Raw genomic sequence first — 13,587 nt, forward strand, 5'->3', positions numbered from 1 at the left:
ACAAATTGGCTCATCACTGCCATTTGCCACAGTTTTGGTTGTCCTTGTCTGGTTTCTGCTAGTACTTATCTATCTCATGATGTGCTCGTTAGCTTTGGCCTTGTATGTGATGTGCTCGTTAGTTTGATTAATCCAGCAGTTTATCTTACAACTATTTACAACACCTGCACCTTATCAAATCAAAGGTACGATTACAGCAGCAACAGAAAAGAGTTGAGTTGAATTAATGTTAGCTCAATGCACAGATTAGCATCCCAACTATTTCTTTAATATTTTTATCTCTGAGCTGGAGACATATTTGATAAGCATATGTTTTATTCATCAGTGTCTCTTTATTTTCTTCTATCAGAGTAAAACAATTGTCACACTTCTGAAACTTTACAGATCAATATTGCACTTTTAAAGAAAATTATGGGAGAAAGGCAAATGGGATATATAAGAATTGCAATGCCATTATGACCAGGTGCATGAGAGTATTTATTACTTTATAACAACTGAAAATAATTTGTGAATATACAGAATGTATACATAATTTTGTGTCTGCTTAGTAATAAAAACCAAACAGCATTATAAATGACCTGACAGTCTCAGAGCATTCATGTCATGCATGTGTGTGGGGGGTGAGAAATGACATATTTTTACACATACTTTACACCTGTGAATGCTAAAAGGTCTAGCCCCCCAGCAACATGTGTGCCTATGCATATGTTCAGAAGAGGAAAAGGACTTACATGGCCCTGAGACTGCTCGGGCTTAGACAGGTGTTACACTGACCTCCAAGCTGAGGTGCAGCTTTGGCCCTATGTCAATGCTGCATGTGGGGCTGCTGGACCCAACATGACAGTCACCCCAGCTGGGTGAAAGCAACTTATCCCTCGCATACCAGTGCATAGAGGGGACTCTGCCTCCCTCCCTAATTATACAATCATCAGAGAAAGTAGTTTCTGAAGGAGTAATAATTCAGTAATAAACTGAATTCCACTTTTATGTACTGTTGTGGTTTAACCCGGCAGGCAGCTAAACACCACACAGCCGTTCACTCACTCCCCCCCAGTGGGATGGGGGAGACAATCGAAAAAAAAAAAAAGTAAAATTCGTGAGTTGAGACAAAGACAGTTTAATAGGACAGAAAAGGAAGGGAAAATAATAATAATAATAATAATAATAATAATAATAATGATAAAAGAATATACAAAACAAGTGATGCACAATGCAATTGCTCACCACCCGCCGACCGATGCCCAGCCAATCCCCAAGCAGCGGCTCCCCTGGCCAGCTTTCCCCCAGTTTATATACTGAGCATGACGTCCCATGGTATGGAATAGCCCTTTGGCCAGTTTGGGTCAGCTGTCCTGGCTGTGCCCCCTCCCAGCTTCTCGCTGGCAGGGCATGGGAAGCTGAAAAGTCCTTGGCTAGTGTAATCACTACTTAGCAACAACTAAAACATCAGTGTGTTATCAACATTATTCTCATGCTAAATCCAAACCACAGCACTGTACCAGCTACTAGGAAGAAAATTAACTATCCCAGCCAAAACCAGGACAGTATACAGACTGTCTCTCTTGCTAGGCCCAGCCAAAGTAGCTCAGTTAGTGCTAGAGCTAGAGGGAACACCTTGTCCCCAGACTGACTGGTCCATTGCCTTACATCAAATCACACGGCTCAGCTTTACATATCTCAGGGCCAGGGACAGCAGCACAATTTCTGAGCACCGGGGCCCAAGAGTAGCTCAGCAAGAGAGAAGGAGAGATGCCTCAGAGAGCAGGTGCCAGCTGCAGGTGCATCAGGGAGGTAGGCAAGGATGCCCAGGCCCAGAAGGCAGCACCTCAAATCCTGTGAGGGGCTGTACCTGCTCTTTGCACTGCTTCCTTGAGGAGCAAAGAGATATCCCACAGTAGAAATGAAAGTTTCAGAAGGAGGTCGAGGATGGCAAAAGAGAAGGCCAAATCTACATGCAGGACCAGCTTTGGAGCAGGAGTCGGCTACCTTCAGCATAGGCATGGATACACCAGCTTGATGTCAAAAGTAATCAAAGGATGTGAAAATGCACTGAATAACATTACTCACTTGCTGTATTTGTGAACACCCCCATCCTATCAGGTAGTGCTGGGTGGCATTTCATTCAGCAAAAGAGTAATAAGTTACCTCACATTTAAACTGGGTTAAGAATATGCCCACTGCAAGGACTAGACAGCACCTGGGAGAGGCAAAGGCTGTCTCTATAAAGTCCTTAAGAAGCAATTAAGGAAAGCAAACCTATTGTTGAGGTTAAGCAAAGGTTTGCACCTCCACTAGAAAATATGCAGAAGTCTAGAAAAAAATATTCTTTATACTAATGTATAAATTCTTTATACTAATGGTTGTGTTGATGTAGCTGTGATGGCATAAGGATAAAAACAGCCAAGGTTTGTCGGGAGATGCAGTATCTTTTATTAGATTAGGACATGAAGAAGGGCATATATGCCTGAAAGACTGCCTGTTTTTTCCAAGTATAGCAGTCAATCTAGTAAAAGACATTACCTCTCCTGGCAAACTTTGCCTCATTTTCATTACACTATAGAGTCTTTCTCTTTTCTTTCTTTCTCTTTCTCTTTCTCTCTCTCTCTCTCTCTTTCTCTTTCTCCTTCTCTCTTTCTGCCAGGCTTGCTTATACTAAAAAGACCTACTGTCTGTGTGTAACCAGATGTTTAGGTTAATACCTATCCTAGACTGTAGTCTTCATTTTTCTAGCCTGATTACCTTGTATAAACAATGCATGCCTCACAACAACTATGCCCTTGAAGAAGAACTAAAAGACTGATAAAAGGGGAACGTCCTGCCCTAGAAGGCATCAGAGGCTAGATGATTGCCAAAGAAACAAGAAGTCAGCAAAAAACTGCGGTAACTAGGGGAAAGGTAAAGGCGGCAGGGGGAGATCGTGACCACCGACTCAATTCAAGACTGGAAAGACTTGCCCCCCCACGCCTGCACGGAGCATGCGTGCTAATTTACATGGCAAGCGAGGCTAATTTGAACACAACTAACCAATGAGCATGAACTTAGGTGGGCTTTTACTAATCATGTAACAAGATAAATACGCTGTAGTTCTTGTGTGTGGTGTGCTACCTTTGTGGAATTACCACCTAGCACCCATCTTTGCGCAAACATGAGATAAAAAAATATCTCAGCTCTGTGTGTAAGATTGGCTTATTGAACACCGGGTACCGGACCCCGCTTGTGGGACAACATGTGTACAACATTGATTTAAAATTGCTTTGATATTATCCCGGAATGGAGGGAGGAGGTCCTCTACTATAACATCTTTCTCTCACAACAAACCATCACAAGTCATTGTCGTGGTTTAACCTCAGTCAGCAACTGAGCACCACACAGCTGCTCACTCACTCCCCCCTGACCCCAGTGGGATGGGGGAGAGAATTGGAAGAGCACAAGTGAGAAAAACTTGTGGGTTGAGATAAAAACAGTTTTATAATTGAAATAAAATGATAATAGCAATAATAATAATACTGTAATAATAATAATAATAATATACAAAGCAAGTGATGCATGATGCAATTGCTCACCACCCGCCGACCGATGCCCAGCCAGTCCCCGAGCAGCGGCCCCCACGGCCAGCTTTCCACAGTTTATGTACTGAGCATGACGTCCCATGGTATGGAATGTCCCTGTGGCCAGTTTGGGTCAGCTGTCCTGGCTGTGCCCTCCCAGCTTCTTGTGCACCTCCAGCCTTCTCAGTCGGCAGAGCATGGAAAACTAAAAAGTCCTTGGCTAGTGTAAGCACTACTTAGCAACAACTAAACCATCAGTGTGTTATCAAGTTTGTTCTCATCCTAAATCCAAAACACAGCCCTGTACCAGCTACTAGGAAGGAAATTAACTCTATCCCTGCAGAAACCAGGACAGTCATTTATAAGTCTGGACTGAAACTGTGCTGGAAACAAACTAAAACAATAGATTCAGAGTACAACATGTTGTTCTGTTCCCATAAGTTGGCAAGTTAAAAACTCTCTAAGATTCAATTTGGAGTTTTAGAAAGCAGGCATTCTCTATTGCAGCACCGGGTGCACAGGGGATCGCTCCACCTAGTGTGCGCACTGAGCTGCTCAACTATAGGAGTTATGTACAATGAAAATATACATATTCATTAGATTTCTGAGAAATTATTAACATATTCATGCTATTTCCAGGAACTCATTAACATATGCAAAAGTCTTTAACGCATGCACTCTTATGTTCATTGGTGGTCTTTCAGGGTCCTCTGGCGGTCGTCGATAGTCTTCCTCACCATGTCCGCTAGTTGAACTCAGTCTTTGCGCCTGCACAGTTTGTCTTTTGGCCCAGCTGCACTAGCTAGCTGATTTCAGCAGAACTTCCTTATCTATTCCACCCCTGTACACAGAGCTTCAAGGCTTCCTTTTATCTACGGAATGTCCAGTCTATCTATCCATCCATGGAACATTTAGCTACTTTGTTTCAACAAAGAGAACCATGTCTCCTTAGTATTTCTTTATATTCAGTATCAGTTCATGTGCTTGCTATATGCCTATGGTGCAAGCACTGCCAGGTCTACACACAGTTATTCAATATTAAAAGAATGTTATTCAACTTTTACTGAGATTTCATCAGTAAGATGAGTTTCTATAATTCAGATGTGTTCAGTGACATTGAAACAAAGTCAGTACGGAGCCTGCACCTTCCGACGCTCCTCACAGGAGGAGGCCTGATCGGGATGGTTTTCCGAGATAAATAACTCAATAACAACTAGTTTGTTATTAAGCAGGCATTCTTTAATACAACGCTGGGCAGCACTGGGGATAGCTCCGCCATGAGTGCTCCAACAGGTTAGCAAAGAACATCAGTTTATATACAGAAAAATCATACATATTCATCAGATTTCCTGGAAAAGGTGATCTTATGGTGATGAGTTCCCGGAATTCATTTACATAGTCCAAGCATGCGCAGTAAAATTAGGGTTAGGGTCCTTTCACCCTCCGGTGGTCGTCCATAGTCTTCCTCACTCTGTCCGCTAGTTGAACTTTGGGCTTCCTTTGTCCATATATAGTCATTGAATTAGCTTATCAGTCCTTCCACTCCGGGATGTTACAAGGGGGTCAGTTTAAACTAGTTTTTTTGGCACTTATCTTGACACAATTGTCCTGAGTTCCTGTTATCAGTGATTGACACAGGAAGCTTAACGAGCTAGCTAAAGGCCTGTTTAATCTTGTCAGGCAAGAAGTTACATGTTTCGAAATGTCCCACCATCAACTCCATTGACAAATAAAACTATGCAAGTGAAGCTTTTTGTGTATCACAGCAAGGTTTTAGCCAGGGATTGTCAGGGATTTAACCCTTTCAACATGGTTTAATAACAGAGGCAACTCTGGAAATCAAGGTGATTATCAACGTACAGGCCATCCACTCGGTGCCATCCGTTTGGATCTGCCAAATAGAACAGGAAGAAAAACTGTGGAGACATTTTGTCACTTTATTTATTGATCTATTTATTGATTTACAGTGTGGGTGGGGCTTTGGAGGAAGAAATTTGTCTTTTAAAGCCTGGGTCTATAAAATCAAAATGTGGGGATAGTTGGATACTGTTCTGCGAATGTTTGTGTCAGACACCAAGAGCTTCTGCTGTTTCTTTGTGTGGAATATATCATTAAACATCCTCCTGTGCTACATTGTCCTGGAGGAAAACAGTCCCAGAACAGTAATGGTGTTGAAGATTATCATAAGTTTTATTGAATCTTTCTATATTTTGTGTTTGTTAGTGAATAAGCAACTATAAGAACATCTTGATTTAAGAAGTTAGCCTCTATGTTAACATTATGTATGGGTTGCTGTGCTACTTGTTATCCGAGGCTGTGTTGCTTGAAGTCCCTATTCTCTGGACCATGTTAGCCTTAGTCCTTATTCTCTGGACCATAACCAGAGCCCCTAGGTTCTATTGTATATGGGATGAGTTATTTGACAACCTGGCAAGGTAGATATCTAGCTGGCCAACTTGGCAACAAAACCTACTTTTAAGGTGTCCTGAAGTGAACTGCCTTCATTATAATATTAAAAGACATACCCACAGGTCAAGAAGACCCTTGCCCAGGTGAAGACCCTTCCCCCGCGCAAGCGTAGTAACAGAAGAGAATGACACAACAGATATTATAATTATATGCAAATCACTAACCAATCATTGTAGCTGGGAGTGTACTACCTTGTAATTGTTGTGTATAAATGTAACAGTGATCTAGCCCTAGGTGTGCTTGATTTGTGGAAATTCCACCTTGCACCCGGTGCCGCAATAAAGAATGCCTGCTTTCTAAAACTCTAAATTGAGTCTTAGAGAGTTTTTCATCTGCCGACTTACGGTAACAATAGGAAGAAATAAAATTGTTAGGTTATGTGATAAAAGGACAGACTGCGCTGATCAGGCATAGGGCATAGCCAGACAAACATACCGACCAGCCAACTATTTACATGTGGCCTTTTTATCCCCTTACTTCTCTATTTTCCCACTCTTGTTCCTCCCCAAATCATCTAAAGCCATCTTTTTCCCCACCTCTGGTTTCTCCCCTAAACATCCCATAATAGATCCTGTGCAATCCTGACATGCTCTTCCCCTGCATCCCATAATGTGTCCCACACCCCTAGGCAGCAACCCCCCTCAGTCCAAAAGGTGTTCTGGTGTTGACTCATCTTGATGGGTTCCACACCTGGACAATGGGGCTGATGGCTCTCCTGGGACAGCCCTGTGAGGTGTCCAGACAGGGTATCCCTTCCTCTGAGTCCTTAATTTGGATTCCTGTCTGCCACTGTGCCCTCTGGGCTTGTGGAAATGGGCCTTTGATGTGCTGATGGCTCCTGAGATGGGCCTGGGAGCAACCAGGGCAGGGTATTATTTGGGCTCCCCTGCCTGCCATTGTCTGTCTGAGCTCCTTTGTAGGTGTGCAGATGAGCTTTTATCACATAACCTAACAACATTTAGAACCAAGGTGGGGTTACCATAAACTGTCAAAATTAGGAGACACAGTTAAACATGAAACTGCCCTAATGCTATCAGAGCCATACATCCAAAGAGATCATTTAAAGAGACTCAGATGAACAGACTTATTTTAAAAGGGAAAAGTTCACATCTCAAAGCAGTATTTCTCAAAAGTGCAGCATTACTACCATTGTCATGCCATGGGAGAACCTGCTGAGTGGGGCAGGCCACACAACTTCTTGCAGAGAGCAACACGGGTGACATATCTTCAACCCATTCTCACTGTGTGACTGGAGTCATGTTTGTGACATACACCAAAACTGCAGAGAAGGTGGAAGAAGAAAGGGGATGGGAATGTGTTTTGGCCACTGATGGCCACATACTTAAGGCCATGTGACAGGGAGGAGTTTCAGGGCCCTTGGGAATAAGAGTGGCCAGGAGTGAGCTGCTAGGATAACTCAACAAGCCTGCAGCTTGCTCTGTGACATGTCAGCTTTGGAAAAGCACGATACTGAAAAATGCAATAAATGAACAAAATAAAGAAAAGCAACAGGACAGTGCAATAATGACTGAAATGTTTACAGCTTTGCTTGCTCTTAAAGCACAGGAGCTAAAACCAAATGGTCTTGCATGTTGCTGCTTCTCCAACTTCCCCTCTAGGAGAAACTCTGTCCATTTGTCTTTGGGCATTAGGCATTTGCCTCAGAAGCTGTGGTGGGTTGACCCCAGCTAGCAGTTAAACACCCACCCTGCCTCTCGCTCGCTCCTCTCTCCTGTGGGATGGGGAGAAAGTAGAAGGAAGGTGAAAAGACTCATGGATCAAGATAATGACAGTTTAATAAGGAAAGCAAAAGCTGTGTGCACAAGCAAAGCAAAAAGAGGAATTCATTCACTATTTCCCATCAGCAGGCAGATGTCCAGCCACTTCCTGGAAAGCAGGGCCTCAGCACGCGTCACGGTTACTTGGGAAGACAAACACCATAACTCTGAACATCCCCCCTTCTTCCTCCTTTCCCAGAGTGTTTATTGCTGAGCACAATGTCAAATCTCTTTGGTCAATTCGGGTCAGCTGTCCTGGCCATGTCCCCTCCCAACTTCTTGCCCACCCCCAGCCTACTGACTTTTGGCAAAGGGGAGGGAAGAAAGAAAGCCTTGATGCTGTGCAAGCACTGTTCAGCAATAGCCAAAATATTGGTGTGTTATCAACACTGTTTTAGCCACAAATGCAAAGCACAGCACCATACAGGCTGCTATGAAGGCAGTTAACTCCATCCCAGCCAGACCCAGTACAGAAGCTAATTCCCATCTTCTTTTCTATTTCTTTTGCTCTCTTTGGTCATTGTTCTAGTCCCTCATTTGTGACACATTCCCCATCTTTCTGTCCACAGCTTTTATCCTTACATTGTGCCACCTTAGGTTGTGTTCAGAGCTCTCACCTTCCAGGCATCCCTCCAAACCTCTTTTGCACCCAGGTCCACTGCTTCTCCCTCTTCTGCTCTGTCATCCCTCTCCCCAGCCACCTCTTGTCTCCGGATTTCCTCCCTCTCCACTGGATGCCTCCTTATCATGCATACCTTTCTTCAGTAGAAGGCCCATTTTCCAGATGAACAAGACATTTGGCCATTGGAAAATACAGGAGAGAAGAGAGAAACTAGATAAAGATGGGCCCTCAATTAAAGGTAATTATTGTTGGACTAACATTAGGAGGAAAGATTTAATTTCTCTTCATCTCAAAGGGACTTTAACTTTTCCAGATATTTGTCCCATCCAAGCACCAAGACAAACTAAGGAAATCAAGAAGCCATTTTGCCAGAGATCAAAGAAGTACAAGAGAAGAAGCAGGCATAGCTGTAGCTGCAGCAAACCTTCCCTGCCAGTTGGTCCACCGGGATGGGCTCCTGTAGTTGGCTAAGCTAACTTGGATGCTTTACAGCAAAACATTAGGGAATCAGAACTTACATATTTAAAACGGATATTATGCCCTCAGGTGACTTAAACTGAGTCAAGTTACAAGTTTTGCTTGTGTTGTAACTCTCACATGGACTCAGAACTCCATTTACATTTTTATAAAGTCAGATCTGGACTTTTCAATTTAAGGCGATTTAGGATGAAGCGCTTAAAAAAACAATGCTGAGAGGTATGTGTGTGACTGTTCACTGACTTGCTGAAGCCAGCATGGAGCCTTGCGCCAAGGCCTTTGCTACCCTGACTTTGCCTAGAAAAGCCTCCAGGCAACTTTGCAGTTGCCAGTGTGCCTGAGGAACTCCAACCTCTCTCTGGCTGCTAATGACAAAATTCAATTCCTTTTTCAACTTAGTTCTCGCTACTTTTCTTTCTCCCACGTGCATGTCTGGTGCTGTTCCTCTGTGCATGAGGGAGAATGACATTCTAGTAGTATCTGAGAAATTTCAATACTATTTCAAGTGAAATGTTTGATATAATCTTAAATCACCAGTGTTGCTCTACTGATATATGTAGGCTGGAGAATGGGGGGTGGAGTGGATTAGAAAGGTGATGCAAGTGAAAACCTAGACTAGAATAAAAAGGAAGAGTAAACACACAGTTACACTTTCACACTAAATCTTACTGGTCAAAGCAGAGGTTAAGCAATAGCCAGACAAAATAGGAAGTTTGAGTGACAGATTAAAGCAGCCTTAAATGCTGTAAATATTAGACAAATAAAACAGTAATCTATAAAAAAAAGGGCAATATAACCACCTTTGATCAGCAAAAAGGTACACAACATTTTTTCACGTTCTTCAAAGACAAAAAAAAATATTTTATTTACCTAATGTCACTTATACCATTGTGTGCTCTCCCAGAGCAAAATCTAGAAATATATCTGCTTGTGTGGAGCAAAGCAAAAGATAAAAGCCCATAAAATAGTTAGATGATCTGTCTCCTAGCCATATGTTAGCCCGTAGATAGGAACAGAACAATACAGGAGATTTAGACCAAAGTGTGCAAGCAGAGCAGACATAAACCAGAACCAGGTGTGCCCCTATGGGCTGATTTCCTGTAGTGTTGATCCTTCTTCAGTATTGCGTTGACATCAGCAAGCTTTTGGTGTGAGCATGCTCAGTTGACTCTTTTGGAAGTTATTAACGTGGACAGCACACTGTTGTGAGGTGTATGAAAGGCAGGACTTTCTGCTGGATTGTCGGGTTTTCCAGCTCAGCATGGAGCTAAAATATGCTGTGTTCTATGCACAAAGATCATGTCCTGGTTTCGGCAGGGATAGAGTTAATTTCCTTCCTAGTAGCTGGTACAGTGCTGTGTTTTGGATTTAGGGTGAGAACAATGTCAATAACACACCGATGTTTTAGTTGTTGCTAGGTAGTGTTTACACTAGTCAAGGACTTTTCAGCTTCCCATGCTCTACCGACTGAGAAGGCTGGGGGTGCACAAGAAGCTGGGAGGGGGCACAGCCAGGACAGCTGACCCAAACTGGCCAAAGGGATATTCCATACCATGTGACGTCATGCTCAGCATATAAAGCTGGGGGAAGAAGAAGGAAGGGGGGGACGTTTGGAGTGATGGCGTTTGTCTTCCCAAGTAACCGTTACGCGTGATGGAGCCCTGCTTTCCTGGAGATGGCTGAACACCTGCCTGCCCATGGGAAGTAGTGAATGAATTCCTTGTTTTGCTTTGCTTGCGTGTGTGGCTTTTGCTTTACCTATTAAACTGTCTTTATCTCAACCCATGAGTTTTCTCACTTTTACCCTTCCGATTCTCTCCCCCATCCCACTGGGGGGGAGTGAGCGAGCGGCTGCGTGGTGCTTAGTTGCCGGCTGGGGTTAAACCACGACAGATCACAAGCTCCAAAGTTCTTACTTGGGCTTCACTGAGCTCTTACCCAAGCAAAACACTCTTGAAATCAAGATTTTATTTGGTTTGGTGGTGGTTGTTGTTGTTGTTTTTTAAAGACTGTATTTACCCTTGGAGAGATAATTAAATGAATGTGTGAAGCTTAACATGACATACCAGGAAGATTAGCAAAATAAAGGGATATAATGACATCTGACAGGGATTTATTTTGACGTCATAGTGCCCCCTTGCGGTAATGTGTGTTCAGATAGCTGCATGGCTCACCATAAATTTTAAGCTATTTATACAGTAGTGCACATAAAACTTAAAGATCTAACTTGGTCTCCTAACACTGACTTGTTCTGCATTTTGTGCAATTAAGTCTTGTTTTGGTGTGCTCCTGAATAACCTTAGTTTCTGCAGGTTTTAATGACATACAATTGATATTTTCCATACACAAGTTGCAGTTACGTTGCCTGGTGTGTTTCACACTGTCTTGTAGCAACCCTTGGTGGTGAAACCACCTCTTGCTTTATTGCTGCACAAAAAGGAGTTTCAATCACCAGACGAAGTTTCCATTTTTTTAGTATGACACATGAAAAAGGAGCATGCCACCAGCACAAAGACTTGTCCTTAGCTTTCACCTATTTCACCTTGATCAGTTCCCTAAAGAACACATCCCTGCTGCACTCGGGTCCTTCCCAGGGATGAGGCCAATCCCCACCTCGCTCCCAGAAAATGGATCAATGGCCCTGGTCTATGTTAGCATTTAAGATCTGATGTTTTGTTCTCTTAGTTTTAGTAACAGCAGTTCAATATACAGCAAAACATATCAGTTGGTCTAATTTATACTTTCATTCACTTCTCTGTGAGAAATTTGAGCCATCTCAAATACCCTATTAACACTGAGTAACTAAGTAAACTGGATTTTGCTTGAAATACAGTAGCCAGATTCAGCAAAAGATGTCTCTCTGCAGTCACTCTGTGTCACTAGGGATGAAGCCAAAGCCCACTGAGATGACTGGGAATCTTTCTGCTGTCTTGCTTTCCATGCAGATAGATCACTACTTACTCGAGCATACTAGTAAAAGTTAGATTAATCTTCTCAGGGGAATTCAAGAAATTCTAATAGTATTTTATGCTACATTTTTTTCAAGCAAATATTTTAGGCTGCACATTCTTTAGGGCAAGAATTACATTTTCCAGCACTTGCAGTGCTACCATAGTCCAAGTCATTAAATTGTGATAATACAAACCAGCATTCTCTACACAGAGGTTTCACATCCTAATATCTCTGATGTGGGGTGAATATGCTTATCTAGGCTCACTTCAGCCTCCGACACATACAACAGATGGGATTGCCCAGGTCACCCATCTGTTTGAAGATAGTAAACAGAACGTTGACATCTATTTATTTAGTTTTCATGTAGCTATTCACTGAAGACACTTCCCTGGCACAAACTCACACTGTGCTCACAATGTAGCAAGGTTTTGCATCAGGAAAATGTCTCCTTCTAGGTCACAGAAATTCAGCTAGGTCTTTGTTTTCACTGAAATAGGTCTGCCCTTATCATCTGTCATGGTTTAACCTCAGCCGGCAACTGAGCACCACACAGCCGCTCTCTCACTCCCCTGCCCCGGTGGGATGGGGGAGAGAATCGGAAGAGTAAAAGTGAGAAAACTCGTGGGTTGAGATAAGAACAGTTTAATAATGGAAATATAATAATAATAACAATAACAATAATAATAATAATAATGTAATAATAAGAAGAAGAATATACAAAACAAGTGATGCACAGTACAATTGCTCACCACCCGCCGACCAATGCCCAGCCAGTCCCCGAGCAGCAGCCCCCCCGGCCAGCTTTCCCCAGTTTATGTACTGAGCATGACATACCATGGTATGGAATGTCCCTTTGGCCAGTTTGGGTCAGCTGTCCTGGCTGTGCCCCCTCCCAGCTTCTTGTGCACCTCCAGCCTTCTCAGTCGGTAGAGCATGGGAAGCTGAAAAGTCCTTGGCTAGTGTAAGCATTACCTAGCAACAACTAAAACATCGGTGTGTTATCAACTTTGTTCTCATCCTAAATCCAAAACACAGCACTGTACCAGCTACTAGGAAGAAAATTAAATCTATCTCAGCCGAAACCAGGACAATATCCACCCCTTATTCTATACCATCTACGTCATGCTAAAGTCTCATATTTTCCAGTACATTTTCATTAATCATCACCCCTTTTCCTGTTTTTTGACATATATACACACACAGGTATCATTCCCTTAGTCTATGGGCCATCCCTCTAAAATGTTCATTGAGTTCATTTAGTCCATGACTTTGGGCTCCATCTGTCGTAATAACCTTCCAGGGCAGGAAAGATGGAGATGGTATGTGGTGTTGGATTGTTTCATGCTGAAGTCAGTTCTGGTACCATCATCACTGTGCTTTGCTCGGTTTCATCAAAGTTCATTCTTCATTAATCTGGGTGATTCTTATTGTAATACCACTGATATGGCATATAATATTACGTAGAAATTAACATCACATAATTCAGATCATTGGCTATTCTCACCCAAAATCAAATCCCCTTGAGGTACACATCGGACTTCCCCATCCTTCCGCATTATCCACCAAGTGCACCCAGGTCCTTGAGCAAAAGCAATCCCACGGATGGGCTTGCCTTTGCCCGAGGCAGGAATAACCCAGACTGTCTTCCCCAGCATATTTTTTATGGGCACTACAGGGACTTTATCCCCTTCTACAGTACGTAAAAGTTCTGACTGGGCAGGGCCAGCTCGATTGGCAGATC

This window comes from Aptenodytes patagonicus, chromosome W, assembly GCF_965638725.1.
Source record: "Aptenodytes patagonicus chromosome W, bAptPat1.pri.cur, whole genome shotgun sequence".
NCBI classification, from domain to species: Eukaryota; Metazoa; Chordata; class Aves; order Sphenisciformes; family Spheniscidae; genus Aptenodytes; species Aptenodytes patagonicus.